Genomic DNA, 20,248 nt, shown 5'->3' with positions numbered 1-20,248 from the left:
TAAGCAGCTAACTGAAACAAATTTACTATGAAAGCAAAAGAGCACATTCTGTACTCTGCAAAATACATGAGCCAGCCTTCTAATTATTATTTATTTCTGCAGGCAAATTAGATCTGGAAACTTACTCAGTGCTTCCATTTTCAGACTAACTTGCACCTATACTGCGCCAACCAACTCTAGAAGACAAGACAGAGTGTTGCTTCACACCAACGGGGAATATTTCGTACACTAATCACAAATGATTCTTTTAATTGCTGTATCAATAGCAATTTTATTTTAACTCACCAAACAATGAAACAAATATCGCAACAAGATAAGTTGGGCCTATGCCCAGCTACCCCTGAGAGAGCTTAGGTAAATAAATGTGTTACTACAGTAAAACAGCTCAGCCTGTGACAGCCCCCTTTCTGTACCCACCCAAAGAAAGGATTTTTTTACTTGTGCACGGAGCTGCTTTAATATATCCCATAGAAGAAAGGGGGATTTTTAAAATTATCTTGAAGTAAAAGATTTGTTCTTCCATTCAAATGCTGTTTGATTATGCTTCACAGACACTTCTCATCACAAATGGCATTTAAGAGCTCAACCACACAAGCCGCTCCACACCTTTTACATCACACTATTTCTCCTTTTCCTCTTATCTTCAATTCCGATGATTCGCAGCTTTCTTTTTTTCCTGTGGGTTTATGCGGATTCTTGATGTTTGTGACAGGCCACGATAGGGGAAGCTCTTATCACTGTGGGGTTCGGAGGCCTCGGTAAATTGAAAATTGCAAATGAAATCCACTGAGCTTAAATTCATCAGCTATTATGTCAGATGACCTTTGGCAGTTGCTGATAAAATTGAGAGAATGTTAGCGCTGATCCAATTTTCATCAGTAACCATTCCTTTCACTTCATTCACAGTCAGGTTGCAGACACACGGGAAGTGAAAATGATAGAGTTTCTAGAGAGCTGCATTGTATTGAAGATTAAGATTTTTTACCCCTATTTCCAGAGGTTGGCCCACAGTCCCCTGTCTGGTATCTACAATTGTCCAATCAGTTTTAATATCTGCTTCTCAGGACATGTAAGCCATCCTGACAGATAAATGCTTACAGCAGAAAATGTTGAACTTAATAGTTTTGCTTTAGAAGTACTGAGGGTCACAGTGTAAGAATATTGACTGGCACATGTTGGTTTAATCTGACATTCTGAAGGAATGTGACTCTAGTCTCTTTAGAAGTAGCTGAGTTCCAATAGGTTTTGTCAGCAGTTTGCAAAATTGAAAGTCTATATGTCAGTAACCCTTTCCAGCTGCTTGACACCTCTGTAAATGGATGTCTTCAGTGATTCGGTATTATATCCATAACTCAATTCAGTAAATTTAGCAATTTTTAAAAAAATTGTAACTTCTGAAATTCTAAAATTAAAAATCATATTAATCTATTTATCTGTAAATACAGATGTAATTGTTATTTTCTATAAACAAACCATAATATAATTTTTTCTATATACATGTAATTTTAACTCTTCACTTGATTCCTGGGACTCAGCACAAAAATCTAGGATGACTCTCTGGTATTGCAGTTTTGGAAGTGCTGACTTTCAAATGAGCTGTTAAACCCCAAGCCCCATTTGTTTATTCAGAGTCTTATAACACTTTTTTGAAGAAGGGGAGGCAATTTGTTCCCAATTTGTACTGGTAACCTCACTGTGACACAGATTAGTCATTATCACGTAGTTCTCTGAAGGAGCTTAATGCATGTGAAGTGTTTGTCATATCTCCCACATCACACCAGTGACTACACTTCAAGATGCACATTGGCTGCAAAGCATTTTGGGATTCCTGGTGGTCATGAAAAGCCCTATAAATGCAAATCTTTCCACAATACCTCTATCCGTTTATACAGCTTCTCTCAGTAAAATGTGTAGTCCGTTGTGTCTAGGTAGCTTTGCACTTCTTAGTTTTATGTAACACTTCCATCTAATGTGAAGAATTAGGGTCTGTAGGCAACTGAGCACCCCATGGTTCTGAGTGTCAGGAATAATGAGCCAGGAGGTGAATGTTCTGGTTTTCGTAATTTTGGAAATAAGCTGGGTCCATGAGAATTCCTACACAGAAAAGGCATGGAACCATTGACTATGTGAGAAAACCACTAGGTTGGAGTGAGAAGCAAAGAAAAATAATAAAAGTTTATGGTGCGCAGTAATGATATTCAACAATACAATTTTACAGTATAGCTGATGCAAGCATTTTTTTTCTCGAAACCCAGCACAATGTTTCAGGGAAGCATAAAGGAGGTCATTCATTTGTTCATTTTTAAATATCACAGATCTGAGAGGAACATTTTAATCTCTCAACAGAAAGATGACAAAACCCGGGCAGGGTAAAAGCAAAGGGTGCCATTGGCAGAGAAACATTCTCTTTTCATTAAGTTACCTCTTATTTGCAGGTGGTAGGTGAGCTTCTAACATGCTTCCCACTGGCCACTTGCAAGTTAGGTGAGGGAACATGACAATGCACAAAACAGAAGGCTACACAAAGTAGAAGAAAGACAACCAGGTCAGAGGGAGACACTGCCTCTCTACAGATACACATGCCTGTGGAAGAACTTGCCTCATGGAAAGAAAAATTACAGTCAGTGGTGAGGATGGAGATGCTGGAAGTCTGTCACAGCCTGTCGTTATTGTCCTTACCTCTCTTTATTTGATTATTTCAGTCAGGCACTCAATAACTTCCTGAACACAACACCATGTGGTGGCATTGTGCAGCCTGTAATTTAGCAGGTGCTTCCCATCAAAACATCCTAGTAATTGCATGAGCCCACAGTGAAGACGCCAAAATCAACTTCTCAATCTTCCTTATTATTTACGAATAAAGTGATTTTTGGTTCACTGTAGTTCAATTTGCTACCAGTTTGGGATATTTCAGTGCACCAAGCCAAGCAGAGTACACAATTGATGGAGGTAATAATTGTGAAAGTGATGCACATGGTGCAGGAAGAACAAAACCAAAAGAAGTGAATACAATCGCACCATGATTGTTAAACTGTATTTTTAACATGAACAGAAACTTTGGAACAGCTTTACTAATGACTCATACTTATTTGCAAACTAATTTAATATGTACTCTAATACAGGAATTTGCACTCTTGTGTTAGCAGGAAGTATTCTATGTGCTGACTTGTAACTGTTTAATATTATTGAAACCAGTGTAATTGATTTGTGATGTTGATAATTATTTTCTTGGAGGTGCCAAAATTTTCCAAGTATAGTGTCGATATGAATTCTGCCCAATTTCTAAACTGTGCTCAAAAGATGGTTTTGATAATACCAGACACCAAGGGAATGATTTCATTCCTAAACCTCTGCAGTCTGGGTAGTAGATTCAGGTGGTTGATTTGTGTTTGCATCTTAGTTGTTTACAGGCTGTACAATGCCACCCTCTACAAGAACGGATTTTTATTCTTCTTATGTTCATTATTATTGGTCTGTTACACTGTTTAATCAAATGAAAGAGTAAATGCTTACAGTCACGATAAGTTCTGAGACTCACTGTCAAATGTTACATGATCATGTGATTATAATATAATGCAAAAATATGGGCAGACTTTCAAATTTAGATCAGATTATATTTAGTAATCATTCCTCCAAGTCTGATATATTATTATTTTCAAATGTTTTATTTAGTTTCTCCTGCCCAAACTAATATATGTGAGGAAGTTTAACTCAAGGTGTCTTAAGTTCAAGAAATCTTTTGATCCAAAATGTAATTTTGTTCAGTATTATTCTGGTATGGTCCATTTACTTTTCCCAGTTTATGCTTTCTATGTTGTCATATTATTTTTTCTCTTTGCTGAAAGTGTTCTTCTAATACCATGGCCTAAAAATTCTAGCAAGCATTACTGTTAAATCTTGTTAGTGTAGAAATAGTTAGTGAGTGTCCATTTTTCACACACAAAGTTCATTTAACCTGGAATAGTTTGCTGAGCAATCATTCCCAGGTGAAATATCAGCCACTGGGAAATTGGAATGAGCATATTATTGCAATATTCCCATAAGTACAGTTCACATTCTTTTCTGGCTTCAGATGCCCATCTAACAATGTCACTGCCTATTTCCGCCATACTGGAGCTCTAAAGTGCAACCTATGATTGTAATGGAACAGCCTCAGTACAACTAAGTTGCATTAGTTTGTTGCCTTGTCCATTATGTAAAGGACTTCTTTGCTCACGTCAGGCCTGGGCAGCTTCTCAACTCACTACAGGCTGCTCAAACACCTTCAAAAGTAATTTTAGCTGCTGACATTCTCACTCAATGGGTGCCTCAGTGGTGACATTCTTGGAAACCTTTTGAGGTAGAGTATCATTGGGTTTGCTGTAATACTAGCAGATACCACACCAGCGTCAGCTATCACTGCACAATGAAAATGTTTTTTGCCCTAAATGAGGACACATTTTAACACTGCTAGTGTATACTTTGAATAACAAAAGAAAATACAAAAATGATAACAATTGGCTATGAACTATAATACCCAAGTTGTCTTACTATTTCACAGCTTATAGATTTTGATATTTGAGTGGTATATCACAATCTCCACTTCTATAGCTGCAGTATAGCTGCTGTAAGGTCGCTTTTTTCCCTTTTGTCCAAACTGATGATCTTGGTGACCTCAGAGGAACGTTGGTCCTCGATAGGCCAGTCTCAACCTGCTGCCCAGGGTCAGTTGAAGGAGTGGTCATGGATGCCTAGCTGTGAGATGTGGATGAGCATGTTCACCAAGAGAGCATAGAGTGGAAGGGGACTTGATACCCTTGTGAATCTGCAGACCAGATGACCGCTCAGAGAATTGCATAGGCAATGAATGCAGTGAATTGCTGGCACCACTAAGGCATTGGTTCAACATCCAGACCTTGCTGACAAACCCTTAATCTCAGTTATCTGATCCTTGTTATCTTCATTATTCTCCTTGGAGACAGCTTTCTGAGCAATCTACGTAAGACTCTTCAAGGTACTGGTCTTCAAGCTTGCAAGAGCATGAAGATAGACTGTTCCATACTACTTGTCTTCTGCTACGTTCAGTGAAGTAAACTGCACAACATGCTAACCACATTGCTTTGTATTCATATGAACTTTGTCATAAAAGCATCCCAGTCATCATCTGAATTCTTTGAAGAATTATGGATGTATGGACATCCTCCATGAAAAACCCCTGCACCAGATTCCTTATAGCTGGCATCAATCTGCAGCAGCTATTGCGAGGGGTATCTTGGTGTGGCAACCTAATTTGTTCATTTCTTGCAGTCTTTAGGATGATGGTACTGTAAGGTGTTAGTAGCAGTGACTCACTGTGGCCTTCATTGTCTTAATTCCCTTCTGCTCCCTCTCCCTTTAATGTCCTCACATGCTAGGTGTCCGATAGGTAGCCAAATCTAGGATGGCGTAGAAATCACAATGAAGCATTGTTTGTCAGCATACCTTCAGATTGTGGATATCATTTGCTCAAGGAGGCTAATGGCTCAATTTGCCCATTAGTTGGTTGATGGTCTCCTCAACAAGGAGCATGGTGGAGCCATGACTTATAGACCTGCCGCTCAATATCTCCCCCTCTTTGCCAAATTGAGGTGATGAAGGACATTGAGTAACCTTTTCATTATTGTTCCTGTAGGAGACTTGACTTCTCTGTGGTGGTAAAGAGGGAGAATGTCAGTGGTGAGGTGAGTATGAGGATGGCATCTAAAACAAAATGTAGGGTGTGTGAAGGCCACGTGCATCAACATGGAAGGGCGGTAGTTCTGCTCATGTAGAGCTCACTTTCACATAACTCACCAGGTCTTGAATTTTCTAATGGTAATATTCCATGATCCAGGGTTTCTCACTTCTGGATGAGGCCTTTTGAGCCATATCCTGCCAGTCTATTCTGATTGAGATCTGGTGGATCATCTGACTTGTCAGTGCACAAGACAACCTACCTGGCACATATTTCACTGAAACTGAAAAATCTTGCCTTTAACCTTCACTTCTCTATCCTCCTTGGAAACCATAGTATGTGTTGCTGGCTGTCTTGTTTCCAATGGGAGTGTACTTTAAAAGGCTGATGCCCTTCTGTGATTGGTGCACAGCAAGATGTCAGTAGATGTGTCCAATTGAACCTGGTTCTGTCGGGAACGATGCATGTCCCATTTGAGCACTTCATTCTGGCAGTAAACTGCCCTAAAGCTGTTATTAGTGGGGTTTTCTTTGGCCAATTTCACAATTGTTTTGTAGGAAACATTTTTAATATGGTTTAGTGCACCAAAATAGAATGAAGTTCAATTTCCAGGCAACAGACTTTACAGTGCCATCTACCATGGCAGCAGGGAGTGGAGAGCTCTGGGTGGATTGGGGTGTTCCTTCGGAATTTTTGTTTCCTAATTTGAGGCTTTTAGCAGCTTTAGGGTAGATTTGGTCTTAAGTGATGAGTGGGTGATGGGAGTAGACACTGTGCATCTTTGACAGTCAATGAGAAGTGTCATTAAAGGTGGGGATCCTAGGCAATGCTCATTGTGGTTGGGCATTGCTTCACCCCTGTAGATACCAGGATAATCCATGAAGATATCAAGGCTCACTTCCCTGGTGAATTACCCAACAATAACTCATACAGGGAGAAAGCTTTTCACCCTCTAGTCATGATCTGATCCTACCTTCAAGCACCATACCATATCCTACACATGTACTTGGACTAAAATATTCTTGCAGTAATTTAATTCATATGTTGCAGAAATGATGTTGAACATTGAATGACATCCCTGCTGCATGCCCAGTCTCTGAGCATGAAGTGGTATGGTCAAGATTTCTCAAGTATCTACGCTAGGTACTGATAAATCCAGCTGATCAATTCTGCAGATCGGCTTCTGATATAACTGATCTCATGTCCTGTTCTGCAGTTATTACCTTAACATAACTGTCTCCATAACTATGTATAATTATAAATGTATTGTATTAGAGTTGTAGAGTCATACAGGACATCAACAGGCCCTTCAGCCCACCATGTCCATGCTGACCTTCAAGCCTATCTACACTAATCCCCTTTCCCTGTATCAGGACTGTATCCTTCTACACCTTGCCTATTCAAGTGTTTGTCTGACTGCCTCTTAAATGTAGTAATTGAATCTGATTCCACCACCTCCTTTGGCAGCAAGTCCCAAATATCAATCACTCTCAATGTGAAAAAAACTTATACCTCAGATCCCATCTAAAGCATCTTGCTCTCACCTTAAACTTGTCCCTTCTTGTTTTTGATACCCCTATATGGGAAATAGATTTTGACTATCTACCTTACCTATGCGTCTCATAATCTTAAACTTCTGTCAGGTCACCTCTCAGCCTCCTTTGCTCCAAGGAAAGTAAGCCTAACCTATCCAATCTCTCCCCGTAACTAAAGTCCTCCAATTCAGGCAACATCCTAGTGAACCTCCTCTGCATCCTCTCCAGTGCAATCATATCCTTCCTATAGTATGGTGACTAGAACTGCACGCAATACTCCTAATGTGGCCTAACCAGTGCTTTGTAAAGTTGTCACATAATGTCCCAACTCCTACAGTCAGTGTCCTGACCTATGAAGGCAAGCATGCCATTTGTCTTCTTCACCACCCTATCTACCTGTGTTACCACTTTCAGGTAACTATGTTCTTGGACCCCTAGGTCTCTCTGTTCATTATAGTTCCTTAGCGCCCTGTATATGTCCTACCCCCATTTGACTTCCCAAAATGTATCAGCATATTTTTTAACCATAACATAGTTCAATTACAGCAGTTGGTTGTTTCCTATGCCTCTCCATCTTTGTGCCTCTGCATGCCCAGAGGGCTGTCAAACATTTACCAAATACACATCGCGCGTGCAGAGGTGCAAATTTGAAATTAAATGTCAGTCCCAAAGATGTGAGGGTTGATAGGTTAATTGGCCACTTTGAATTCTGGGGAGTAAGTTAACGGCAATGTAGGGAGAATAAAATGGGTTTAGTGTAAAGTGAGTGCTTGATTTTCATCATGGACTTGATGGGCCATTGGGTCTGTTCCTGTGCCTTGCGATTCTCTGGCTTTATGACTAAAAGTAGATGCACAATGCTTAAAAACTGTGTTATGTGATTGAATTCTAACCCCCCACTACCCTCCCAGAATCACATATGAGTTTGGTGCTCTGCTTCAATGACTCAAACATGATTACAGAAAGTTGAAATTGTGATTTTGTTCAACCTATGATAGGTTGTTGCTGCACTGAGCCTGAGAGATCAGTAAGTTCCCGGATTCAAAAAGCAGGTTTATGCTGTGGATGAGATTGTGAGGACTATAACTAGCCTCAGTATCTGGACAGTGCATCTGTTTCAAATTTGTCTAGGGTTCCTGTAATATATGTGAGTGTTAGTGTTCCTGCAAGAACTGAGTGTTACCATGTGGTATGTCTTCTGATACATTATTGTACTAGCCTCTGCTGTTATCTGCCTACCATTGAGGACGTTTTGTTGGTGGCTCTACTTTTGTTGATTGCCTTAGTAAGCAAAAATCGCCAAAGAGCCTGCAGGCACCACATTGTTGTTGAATTTGGATTATTGCTGCTTGGTGGAGTGAAAGGTTAATAAAGAACGGGATTCTCCAGGTAAAGCAGTGATGATAGTTGGCAGTGGATGTTGTGGATTGGATCTACTGGCAAGCTGGAGGAGTGTAGGTAGTCATGGCTATTTGCCCTGTATTTGAAGTGAGTGGAAATGAACCTTATGGTGAGCAATATTATCAAGGTCCAGGGTAGGATACAGAACAGAGCAACTCACCATAAATAAAGAAGGTGGAAATATTATTGCTGTGGTAAATTCAGAGACATAAGGGAGCTAGCTCGTCTCGGGATTCCTGATGGCTTGATGCTGTAATTGTCACAAGGCATATTGAATGGGAGTACAAGACCCTGAGGAAACTAACCACCAGCAAAGATGTTAGTCCCCACATGCCCTGGACATAAGGGTGCAAGAACATGAAACAATCCACTGAGGTACTAGTAGAATCAGATAAATAGCATTTACTATGCACGCAAGGATAATTATAAGAACAGTACATTCACGGCTATCTTATTGATTGAAGAAACGATGACAAGCATGTGTATCGATACCGTTGCAAGTTGATCTGTTGTGGGCAAGGATGTATAGGAAATATTTCAAGTACTCTCCATTGAGGCAGAATAAAATGTTCTTGGATTCCTCTGCAGGGGTGTCTCTTTGAGTAATGGGGGAGGAGAACTGTTCAGTCGCCAAGATAGATGGGCTCAGTTGCCTATCATTATTGTAGGCCAGAAGTGTGAACCAGTGATCATGGGCATAAATTGGACTGAATCACTCAGATTGAAGTTGCTTCGGTTGAAGGACAGTCTGTTTGAAAAAGATCATGGTGTTCAGAAGAGATCCAGGAGCCACTCCTGCTTTGGGGTTACTGGCTCCACCCAGATTAACCACCAGTCAGATAGATTTGAGCGATACTGAGATGCCTGTAACTCACAGAAACTAGTCATGGGCTGCAGCGTCAACAAAATGGTCAGTGATAGCTACAGTACTACTGTCTGGGACAGCAAGAGAAAGTATTGTCCTAGATAAGAGTACAAAGAAGATAGGGAGCTCTCTCCACACCATGAGAGCAGGTGTGGCAATCAAAGTATGTTTAGCAACACACTGACACATAGCAGGTGGAATATGACAACAATTCGTCTGAAGAGAAATGTGAAAAGTAAGCACAGAGTGTTTTTGGGAGAAGGTAAATCAGAAGTTGGGCCAATGCTGACAACCACTGTGTGATGTAGATGGTGTGGTGCAGAATCAAGGACTGTGTTGAACCCACATGATGGTGAACGGTAATGTGATATCCCCAGAAGTGAATTTGTACTGTGAGTTGGTAACATAAGTGAAGAATTTCTCTCTGTGATGTAAAGGGAATATTAACAGCATTCTTTGAATATAACGGATTTACAGTGCTGACTGTTTGGGTGTCTGCCAGCAAGGATATTTCACTGTGGTTGAGCAAGTGAGCATTATGATGGCACAGTGATACAAGGGCAGAAGGTATCTATTGTGGCAGTGACTGCAAAGGCCCCCACAAATTGGGAATTGAATCTGCAAAGCAATGAGCTAGCCAGAGAATTAAACAGGGTAGGATGTGCCAAAATGAAGGAAAATCTATTCTGATTCCAGAGCATCATTTGCACAGTGACTTTGCTTTTCAGATCAATGAAAATATTCATAATCCTCATGAGTGTATGAGTTTTAGTGTTATTAAAACAGAAAAAAACAGATGAAAAACAGGGAATAGCAGGTCAAGCAACCCCTTGGGAGAGAAAAGTGGAGTTAATATTTCAAGTCAATGATCTTTCATTAGTATGTTTCATGAATTTTCACGTACCTTTAAGTACTGAGCATACAATGTCATATGACTTAAGGTGCATTCTTGTACCAGCCATTATCATAAGGGAGGGTTGATTGCCTTCAAAAAAGGATGCTTTGTTGGAAGCTCTCCCTCTGTCCTTAGTGAGCAATAATGCCAAGTAGTCTGTAAACACCACAATTTCTCTCTCTATTTGTCATAAAGTAATCTCACATGAAAATATGAGCTTGTGAGTGTTCTGTAATGTTGGGGAAGGGAATGGAGCATAATAAAAGGATTTGGCTCAAATGTGATGTCTTTATGGCTAAATAGCTTGCCAATTCTTAACATTCCAACTCATGCATACAAGATAGCTGCTGGAGAGCCAGCACCATCAGTAGAAACATTACTGTACACCATTCGTCAGAACATTACTCTACACCATTCGTCAGAATATTATGGAACATCATTTTCCAAAGGAGTGCTTTTTGAGAATAAAAATGCAAGAGCGTTGATCTACTGTATTTGTTGACATTCTGCATGAACAAAAAATCTTAAACATATAGTATATGACCAGATGCATATGAAGTGAAGCAATTAACACCTGCACCAATTTTCTTTCCTTGGTTTTACGACATGAACCATTTACTTGTCAAGAAATAAAAACAAATTGTTTTTAACCTCCTGTCAGGAATATGTATTAATGCAGAGAGTGATAAAACAAACTTTACAGTCCTATATACCACCTGTCACAGGTGATGAACATTAATCAGTTATTACTGTAGTTTATTCTACCAGTGACAAGTTGCAATTTTCCACTGATTCAGCTAGTTTGTCAGGTGGGAATTATAGCATAGTGTGTGTGACAAAACACATCACCCTTTTGCAATTCCCAGCTTCTCCTCTCCTTTCTGAAAACAATATAAGGGAACTCAGAAGTAATAAGGCGGAATGTATAATTAATTACCCAGCTTGCTCTAATTAGGGTTGAATAAGTTGTGTCCCTCTCATCATCACAAATGTGCTGATGGGTAATACCAGTTTATGCTATATTAACTGCAAATATGCAATCCCTCTGAGAGCACTTTCCTTGATGAATTTGATGAATGTGACAATAATTAGCAGAGACAGATGAGAGCTAAATTACTACTGACAATGTAATGCTATCTGGCTCGAGGGCCTGGGAATGTGGCAAGCTAACATAGCAGGGACCAGGCCCATTTCTAATTAATAGTCTTTTAGCCAGAGAAAAGGAATGGTAATTGTTTTCGTCAAAGGCTGCAGGGAGCTATCAGGGTAATAAAGTTAATTAACAGAACAAACAATCTTTCACTGCTGTACTAGAAGAGGGAAAGAGTGTAATTCAAACCAAAGAAAGATATGACTAGATGATGTGATACTGGTAGCTCTTTTCATGCAGGAGACTTGGGGAATAATTTAGGGTAATCATTTACTCTTCCCAGTTTTGTTGGTGTCTCTCACACCATGCACAAAAAAATTGAATAATTTTTGCCAGAATGAATTCAAGCCCTGAGATTCCTTTGAAATAAATTTCTTGCAATCTCTATTTTATTTTTTTGAGTACATGTGTACCATTCCTATTGGCTTCTCCCGACAATATTTAAAGTACCTTGGTGCTCATTTTGTTCCTCTTATTGTTTCCACCCAAATTTATATTTTAATAATGGAGAAAGTTCAGGAACTTTCTTGAAATCTTATCATATGTTTACCGACACTTAAGAATTAGCTTCAGTATGTGCTATATTCCAGGATGTTAATGGACCACAGCCATGAATCAGTCATTTCCCTCCAACATGAAGCTACGTTAGCACATCAGGAAATCAAGTGAAAAAGAAGAAGATGGATGTAAAACTCTACTATTCAAAGCAAGCCATGCAGCTCATTTTCTAGGAGGCTTTTACTCTTATAAACAGCATTGTTCATGGCAGCCAAGGGAGGTGATCTCAATAGTTTTCAACAAGTGGAATGGGATGGTAGTAAAATTAAAATAGAAGCACAGATCTTCTGCCCCGTTCCCACTGATGTGCAGATCTGTGGCATTTTGGGCAGCCCAGACACTATTGAAAACAGGGGCCTCATTAGTTATGTAAATAGACATCACTAGTACCCAATGGGATTTTCAAATCTAATTTCCATCATTTTAAATGGTCGTGTTGAAAACATGGATTGTTAAAATTGGTCAAGAATGGTTTCTCATTTTCCATATTTATTTTCATCAATAAGAGTTGTTTACTGACTTTTCAACAAATAGTGCATTTTAAGAACATGACATAAAAAATAGGAGCAGGAGAAGGCCACATGGCCCCTCCAGCCTGCTACACCAATAAAATTTTGGCCGATCCTCGTAGGCTTTGATTTTAGGTAGCTATAGGGGTTCATTTAATGGTTCCTGCTTCAGGAAATAATCATTGTCAGTTAATCCTTCAAAGAGCAAGTGTTGAATGAGATTAATTAATAATTGTATTCTTGGGTGAATTTATCCTATTATTGTTTGACAGTATTCAGTTTCTCACTTCTCAGATGTCTACATCTTCATCTGGCTATAAATCATCTGGTCTCTCAGGACATCTGTAGCTTCCTTCCCTCTGAGTATATTCTTCTCGCAGTGCGCTTATATTTACTTCCCCATGCCAGTTATTTGTGCACGAAATGGTTATGATTATGGTCTCAGGTACCAAATATCATCATTCCATTCATAAGCTGGTGCATTATTCTCACTGCAAGCAAGAATACTAGGAGATCCCCACATGCAAATGGTCACAGATGACACCAAAATTGGTGGTGTAGTGGACAGTGAAAAAGGTTGTCTAAAGTTACATTGATCAACTGTGAAAGTGGCAGAGGAACGGCAGATGGAATTTTACTCAGACAGGTGTGAAGTGATGCATTTTGGAAAGTTAAACCAAGACAGGACATACACAGTAAATGCCAGGGCCCTGGGGAGTGCTGTTGAACAGAGAGACTAAGGGACACAAGTAAATACTTCAATAAAAGTGGCAGCACAGGTACACAGGGTGGAGAAGAAGGCATATGGCGTGCCTGCCTTCATCGGCTGAGGAATTGAGTATAAGAGTTGGAACGTCATGTAACAATTGTACAAAATGTTTGTAAGGCCACACAGTGTATTGTGTGCAGTCCTCGTTGCCACACTACAGGAAAGATGTGATTAAGTTAGAGAGGGTACAGAAAAGATTCACAAGGATGTAAAATAAGAGATTTATTAGTCACATGTACATCAAAACACACAGTGAAATGCATCTTTTGCATAGAGTGTTCTGGGGGCAGCCTGCAAGTGTTGCCACGCTTCCGGCGCCAACATAGCATGCCCACAACTTCCTAACCCGTACGTTTTTGGCATGTGGGAGGAAACCCGAGCACCCGGAGGAAACACATGCAGACATGGGGAAACGTACAAACCCCTTACAGACAGTGGCCAGAATTGAACCCGGATCACTGGCGCTGTAAAAGCATCACGCTAACCGCTACACTACTGTGCCTGCCGTGCTGTGCTGTTCCTGGGATTGGGGAGCTTGAATTATGAGGAGAGATTGAATAGGTATAAAACTATGAGATATTATGATACTGAATATATAAAATTATGAGATTTATAGATAGGGTAGATAGTCAGAATCTGTTTCCCATGATAAGGGTGTCTAAAACTAGAAAGCATAAGTTTAAGATGAGAATGGGGAGAATTGAAGGGGATCTGAGAGGTAATTTTTTTTTACACAAAGAGTAGTTGGTATTTGGAATGAGCTGCTAGAGGAGGTGACAGGAATGGTAACAACATTTAAGAGGCATCTGGAGAGGTATTTGAACGACCAAAGCATAGAATGATGTGGAATTAATGCAGTTGTGGGATTAGTATAGATAGGCATGATAGTTTCATGGATGCAAAATGCCTGTTTCTATTCTGTTCGACTCTATGACACTATGATGGTCTCCAAGCTTAGGATTCCTGGCTTGCTTGGAGCCCACTGCATTTTCCTTTGAATTATCCAGCAGTCAGATTGAGTTGGCATCAAAGCACCCTCAATAAGAACTGAGTCCTGTAAGTGGGTAGACTGTGCACCAATCATGCTTTGCCTAATGAAACTTGGCACTGAGCCATCTAAACAGCAATCTTTAAAAGGAATTCTGCAAGCTGTTAAGTAAAACAAAACCATAAATGCTTTTTGTGAGGTTAGGAAATCCATTACTGTTGACTCTGACACCAGAATGATAATTGCCCCCCTCTTCTATTTCTTCCCCAATATTGCTGATTTACAACCCACCCACCATTTCCCCCTCCCCCCCCTCCCCCATGCCCTGAATTACCTCAACCAGATGCACGAAACTGTGGCACCTCTGGATTTTTTTATCTCCTCTTCCCAAAGAGCTATTTCAAAAACGCAAATGCTGGAAAGATTTGACTGTGATAATTAATCAAGTCTTTTTAAATGCCCTTTCCTCCTGCAAATTGCAACACATTGCAATAATCTATATCACACAGGAGTATGAGCATGTGTACTCTGTGTTTTTCCAAAGCCATTCACTGCACTCTATGCTTCTGAGCAGCAGTATTTTCCATACAACCTTTCCTTTTCACTTGGTTTTCTTGATGTACCAAGGTTTTGAAGGTCTTTGAACCTTTCTTTTGCATCAGTATCCTGTTACCATGTTACCCACTTAGTTAGTAAGGCAGAGACTATCCTTTGAAGCGAGTACATAATTGTAGTTAATACATCTTAATACAGTTGCATAGGTAGATTTAGTTCACTATGTCTCAGGCTAAGTTATTTGGTCTAAGAAATTTTAGGATGAAAGTTAATTTATTCCTGAAAAATATTAATATCTGTTTATAATAAAATTGCATATAACATTAAATCATGGTATTTAAATAATAATTGAAGACTTAATTTCTAGATAAACCTCTAACTTATTAAGTAAAAATATCTTCTAAATGTTATGATCTCCTTTTTGATGAGCCTTTGAATAAAAATGCCTTTTAAAATAAGAACTATGTCAATAGTAGTGATATGATAAAAAAAAAGACTTGACAAATGTGAATATACCAAAATAATATTGCACAATAATATATTCTTCAAAGCATCATCAGTGACTAAAAGGTACCAGCTGCTGTGATTTAAAATTGTTCACATCTGTTTGTTCTGTATTTTAACGATTATAATTGGAAGAGCAGGAAAGAAGCGCAAATCTTTTTCAGTTAGTAGGCTGTACATTTTCTTACACTCCAGCAATCTTTCATTTTCTGCTGCTGCCTCATACACACGAAAACATTTCTCTTAAATAGATAACTTGAAGGGAAACGGCCAGTGAGAAAAGGAATAGGGAGATCAACCAAGATTCCCATTGGAAAATGCAAGTTTGCACATTGTAGACAAGGATAGGATTGAGATTAGGTTGTGTAGCATTTATGTTGTGAAGTGTGCTGTGACTCACTTCTCTGGATCATGCATGCAGCATGGCTACCTGAATGATGTACTGAAAATGGCTGACACTCAGGAACTGGGTCCCATCATCAGTTATAATATTGGCCACTCTTGATTACATCTCTTGATATCAGTGGAAAGGAAAATCAGGTTGGGTCTGGTCGTGTTAGAGGGTGTATAATTGTCAGATGATCCAATATTGCCTGATTCTAAGGTTTTTGTGGGAACAGAGGAGTAAATTGAAAAAAAAGGTTTTAAAACGGAAACAGTGAAATCTAAATGAATAAAATGGTTTAAGGTTACAATATCTTTGTTCTTGACTCCTCCATTTTGATATACAAAGACTGATCTGCATGCAAATAATTATTTGTACACAAGGTGGTGATATGAGCACTAAATGCACTTCTGTCAGTATTCAGAGAAAATCTTCATGCATTAATGACAGCAAGGCTATTATTTTCAACACTGTTATTTTATTCATATGACAATGAGACTAAGAAATAAGATGAAAAGGAAGCAGGTTTTTTCAGGTTTGGCACAATTCATGTTTCCAATCTCTAGTGAACCATATCTCAAATTAAATGTCTACGAATATGAGAATATTATAGGGGTAATTCCACAATCTTGTTTTCCCAGTGGCAGTCTGCACTAATGTGGGCAGATCATATTTGGGCTACGTTATTTCTGACCCATGTTCTCTGTGGACATAACTTTCCCTTTGAGAACATCATATCATGGTTTTACACGACGTGTACCATATTGAATTTTAAAGTGCACGTTTATGCAAAGGTTTAAGATTCTTGCAGTGTGCTAGATGCATTGTGTTAATAATAGGATTTTGCATATTGGAAAATTTTCATTTATTTAAGAGGTTAGTATTGAAGAAATTTAAATATTTGCAATTTTACTGCAATTCCAAGCCTTTGATGACTGAACTATAACAAATAAACAATAATACATTTGTATTCCTGATGGGAGCCAATGTAGTTGAAGCCATTAATGGGTTAATTAATGAGTTTGTGCAGATATCTGTTGATTCTGTGTTGTCCACCATCTTGCATTTTGATTAAGAATAAAAGGTAATTGCAATCATTTATGGACAGGGAGAAATCCATTTCTGTTCAAGTTTTTCAAGGATAAAACATTTTTATGAAAAAGTTTGCCATAAATAAACTAAAAGCAGTTTATCATCTAGCTGATCTGAATGTATTTGTAGTTGCAATTCTTCACAAAATTATGGAGTAGAGCATGAAGTATATTTCAGACAAACACAGGCCAGTTATTTTTTGTATGACTCATGTTTCCTGTGGATAAAGAACTTAGTAAAAAAACAAATTATAGAATAGAAGATTAAATTTCCTTGTGAAATTAAATAGTTCAGTTCAGGTGTATCCTTTATGATCATAATATTCCATTGTGGTGCCTGGAATCACCTCCCTGCAAGTATCTTACATCATATTGAGCTTTACAAAATGCCAATAATACGCCGATTAGGATGGGTTCTACCGCCCACAATCAGGATCTCAGAGTAAGGAACTGTTTATGATGATGGGATATGATGGCAGCAGAAAGAGGAAATCAGACGAAGGAGTGATTATGACAGTTGTTTGCAAACCCTGCATAGTGTACAGTGTTTTCAAGTGTTGTTTTGTCTTGATGTGCTGTCAGTCCTTCTCACCTGGGAATAGCGATAGCTTATCAAAGCCTAAACAGTCCTTCTTTACCAGGGCCTGATAATGGTGGCCCTCAATTTATCATCATATAGAAACACAGGGGAACCATGGGAACGACTGGTCAGGTGACAGCTAGATGGACAGTTTGACAGTTGTTGAAGCATCATGGGAAATAGCTGTCACCTGATATTCCCAGTGACCACTAAGATAACCTTCAACATGACAGGGAAAACAAAGATGTGAATATTTGGAAAATCAGTGATTTGATAATTAAAGTGCCAAATTTGCTCCTTAAAGTTGTCATTTTTGACTGAATTTTGTTGGATTCGCTGAAAGATGTTTCTTTTTCATTCCTTCTTTTATCCCATAATAACAAAGTGACTTTATCTTTCAATTTGTCTGTTCTATCAATTTAAGCATCTACAAAAAGCATTATACATTTGCATCTTGTTTTGACAGCCTTTCATCCTGGGTTTAGTATCCATTTTCAGCAGCTTTAGTAAGGGATACCAAAGTAGTCTGATGGCTGGTATTCTGAGATTCTTGGCATGTTGTTTATTTTATCTATTAGTACCTTCTGCAACTCATAGTTCTCCCATAAAGCATACCCTCTCTCTGCAGCTTGCTAAACCTTTTTCCCAATGAAGACATTCTGGTAGTATATTGGACTTAACGAAGTTAAAGTGATTGTATTATCCCATAGATCAACCCTCGTTTGTTATTTGATATTTGAAGACCATTACTAAATTACTAAAAACACCCTTGTAAAAGATATCCCAATTTGTTGATTTTGCATATCTTTTATCTTACTCTCTAGAATACTCTCCCCGTATGTCTTTGCACTGCAGTTTCTTTACTAAACGTTAAAGCACCCCTGAAAACCTAAAATTCTCACTGTGCTTTTCATCGTCTCCTTAGGTGCATGATGTCATAGACATTGTGTGAATAGATGAGTAATCCAGAGTATACATAAAAAATTGGAACAGGAGACAGCCTGATATCCCTTCAAGACTGTTCTTGCCTTCAGTAACAACATGGCTGATCTAATCTTTGGCCAGAACTCCATTTTCTAACCCAGTGCCTTTGAACTATCATTCCCCTGTGTTCCAGGAGAACAGCATGACAGTGACATCTCTATGCAATATATGTAGATGTGAGTTTAAATCCCATCATGGCAACCAGTGAATTTAATTTTTTTTAATTAAATAAATCTGAAATAACAGCCTACTATTAAAATTAGTGATCAGGAAACTGCAAGATTGTTGTGAAAAACCACCTGGTCCACTCATGCCTTTCAGCAAAGGAAATCTGCTGTCCTCAGCCATTCTGATCCCAGACACACCAGTATCATTTATTGTTAACTGAAATGGGTTAGCAAATCATTCTGCTCAGGATGGGGAGGTATGGTGCAATTAATGCCATGCTAGTGACATCCACAGCAAAGCAAGATCTGGAGACATTGATTCAAATCCCAGCAAAGAAACTGGGAAATTTATATTCTGCCACTGAATGAATCTGGAATGATAATTTCAAACCATAAAATTATCTAATCCAGAGACAACCCAGACCTTGGAACCAGATTCCAGACCTGCACACACTAACACTCAGCATATGACCAAGTGTGGCATTAAGAAGTCAAAAGTCCTAGGCCTGACCATCCACAGCTGCTTCATCAATGACCTTCCCTTCACTATAAGATCGCAAGCATGAACATTTGCTAACAGGCAACACAATTTATATTCTATTCATACCTCCTCAATTAATGTAGTCCATGCCCACATATTAGGCATGCACCTCTGAGTTAGAAACTGCATGATTTGATCTAGGATCAAAAAAAAAGTTCAGAAGTCGAGTTTATTGTCATATGCACAAGTACATGTATGCACAGGTGCAATAAAAAACTTACTTGTAGCACCAGCAACTGAACATCATATAAGCAGTGTTCACAAGAAAAACATAAATTAAACATAAATTATACAAAATTTTTACATTTAACAATTAGAACAAAAATAAAACAAAGTCCATTTTAGTGCAGAGTGATCAAAGTGGTCATAGTGTTGCTAAACTATAGTGATTAGGGTTATGCTGATTGATTCAAGAACCAAATGGTTGAAGGGAAGTAGCTGTTCTTGAACCTGGTGGCGTGGGACTTAAGGCTTCTCTACCTCCTGCCTGATGGCAGCTGTGAGAAGATGGCATGGCCCAGATGGTAGGGATCTTTGATAATGGATGTTGCCTTCTTGAGGCAGCATATCCTGTAGATACTACTGATGGTAGGGAGGGATGTGCCCGTGATATTATTGGACAGATTCCACTACTCTCTGCAGCTTCTGATATTCCCATGCATTCGAATTGCCATACCAGACCATGATGCAACCAGTCAGGATACTTTGAACAGTACATCTGTAGAAGTTTGTTAAGAGTGTTCAGTAATAAGCTGAACCTCCTCAACTTTCTAAGAAAGTAAAGAAACTAGCGTGTCTTCCTTGTGATTGCATCTATGTGCTGGGACCTGGTCATCTGATATGTTAACTTCCAGGAAGTTAAAGCTGCAGACTCTCTCCACTGCCAATTCCCCGATGTAGACTGCTGCATGTTCACCTCCTTTCACTTCCTGAAGTCAACAATCAGCTCTTTAGTTTTATTGACGTTGAGCAAGAGGTTGTTGTTGCAGCACCACTCAACCAGGTGTCCTATCTTGCTCCTGTACGCTGACTCATCACCACCTGCGATTCATCCAAGAACAGTGGTGTCATCAGCGAAT

Source organism: Pristis pectinata, chromosome 6 (assembly GCF_009764475.1).
Source record: "Pristis pectinata isolate sPriPec2 chromosome 6, sPriPec2.1.pri, whole genome shotgun sequence".
Taxonomy (NCBI): Eukaryota; Metazoa; Chordata; class Chondrichthyes; order Rhinopristiformes; family Pristidae; genus Pristis; species Pristis pectinata.
The sequence above is the reverse complement of the archived record's forward strand: the minus strand, read 5'-3'. Positions refer to the sequence as shown.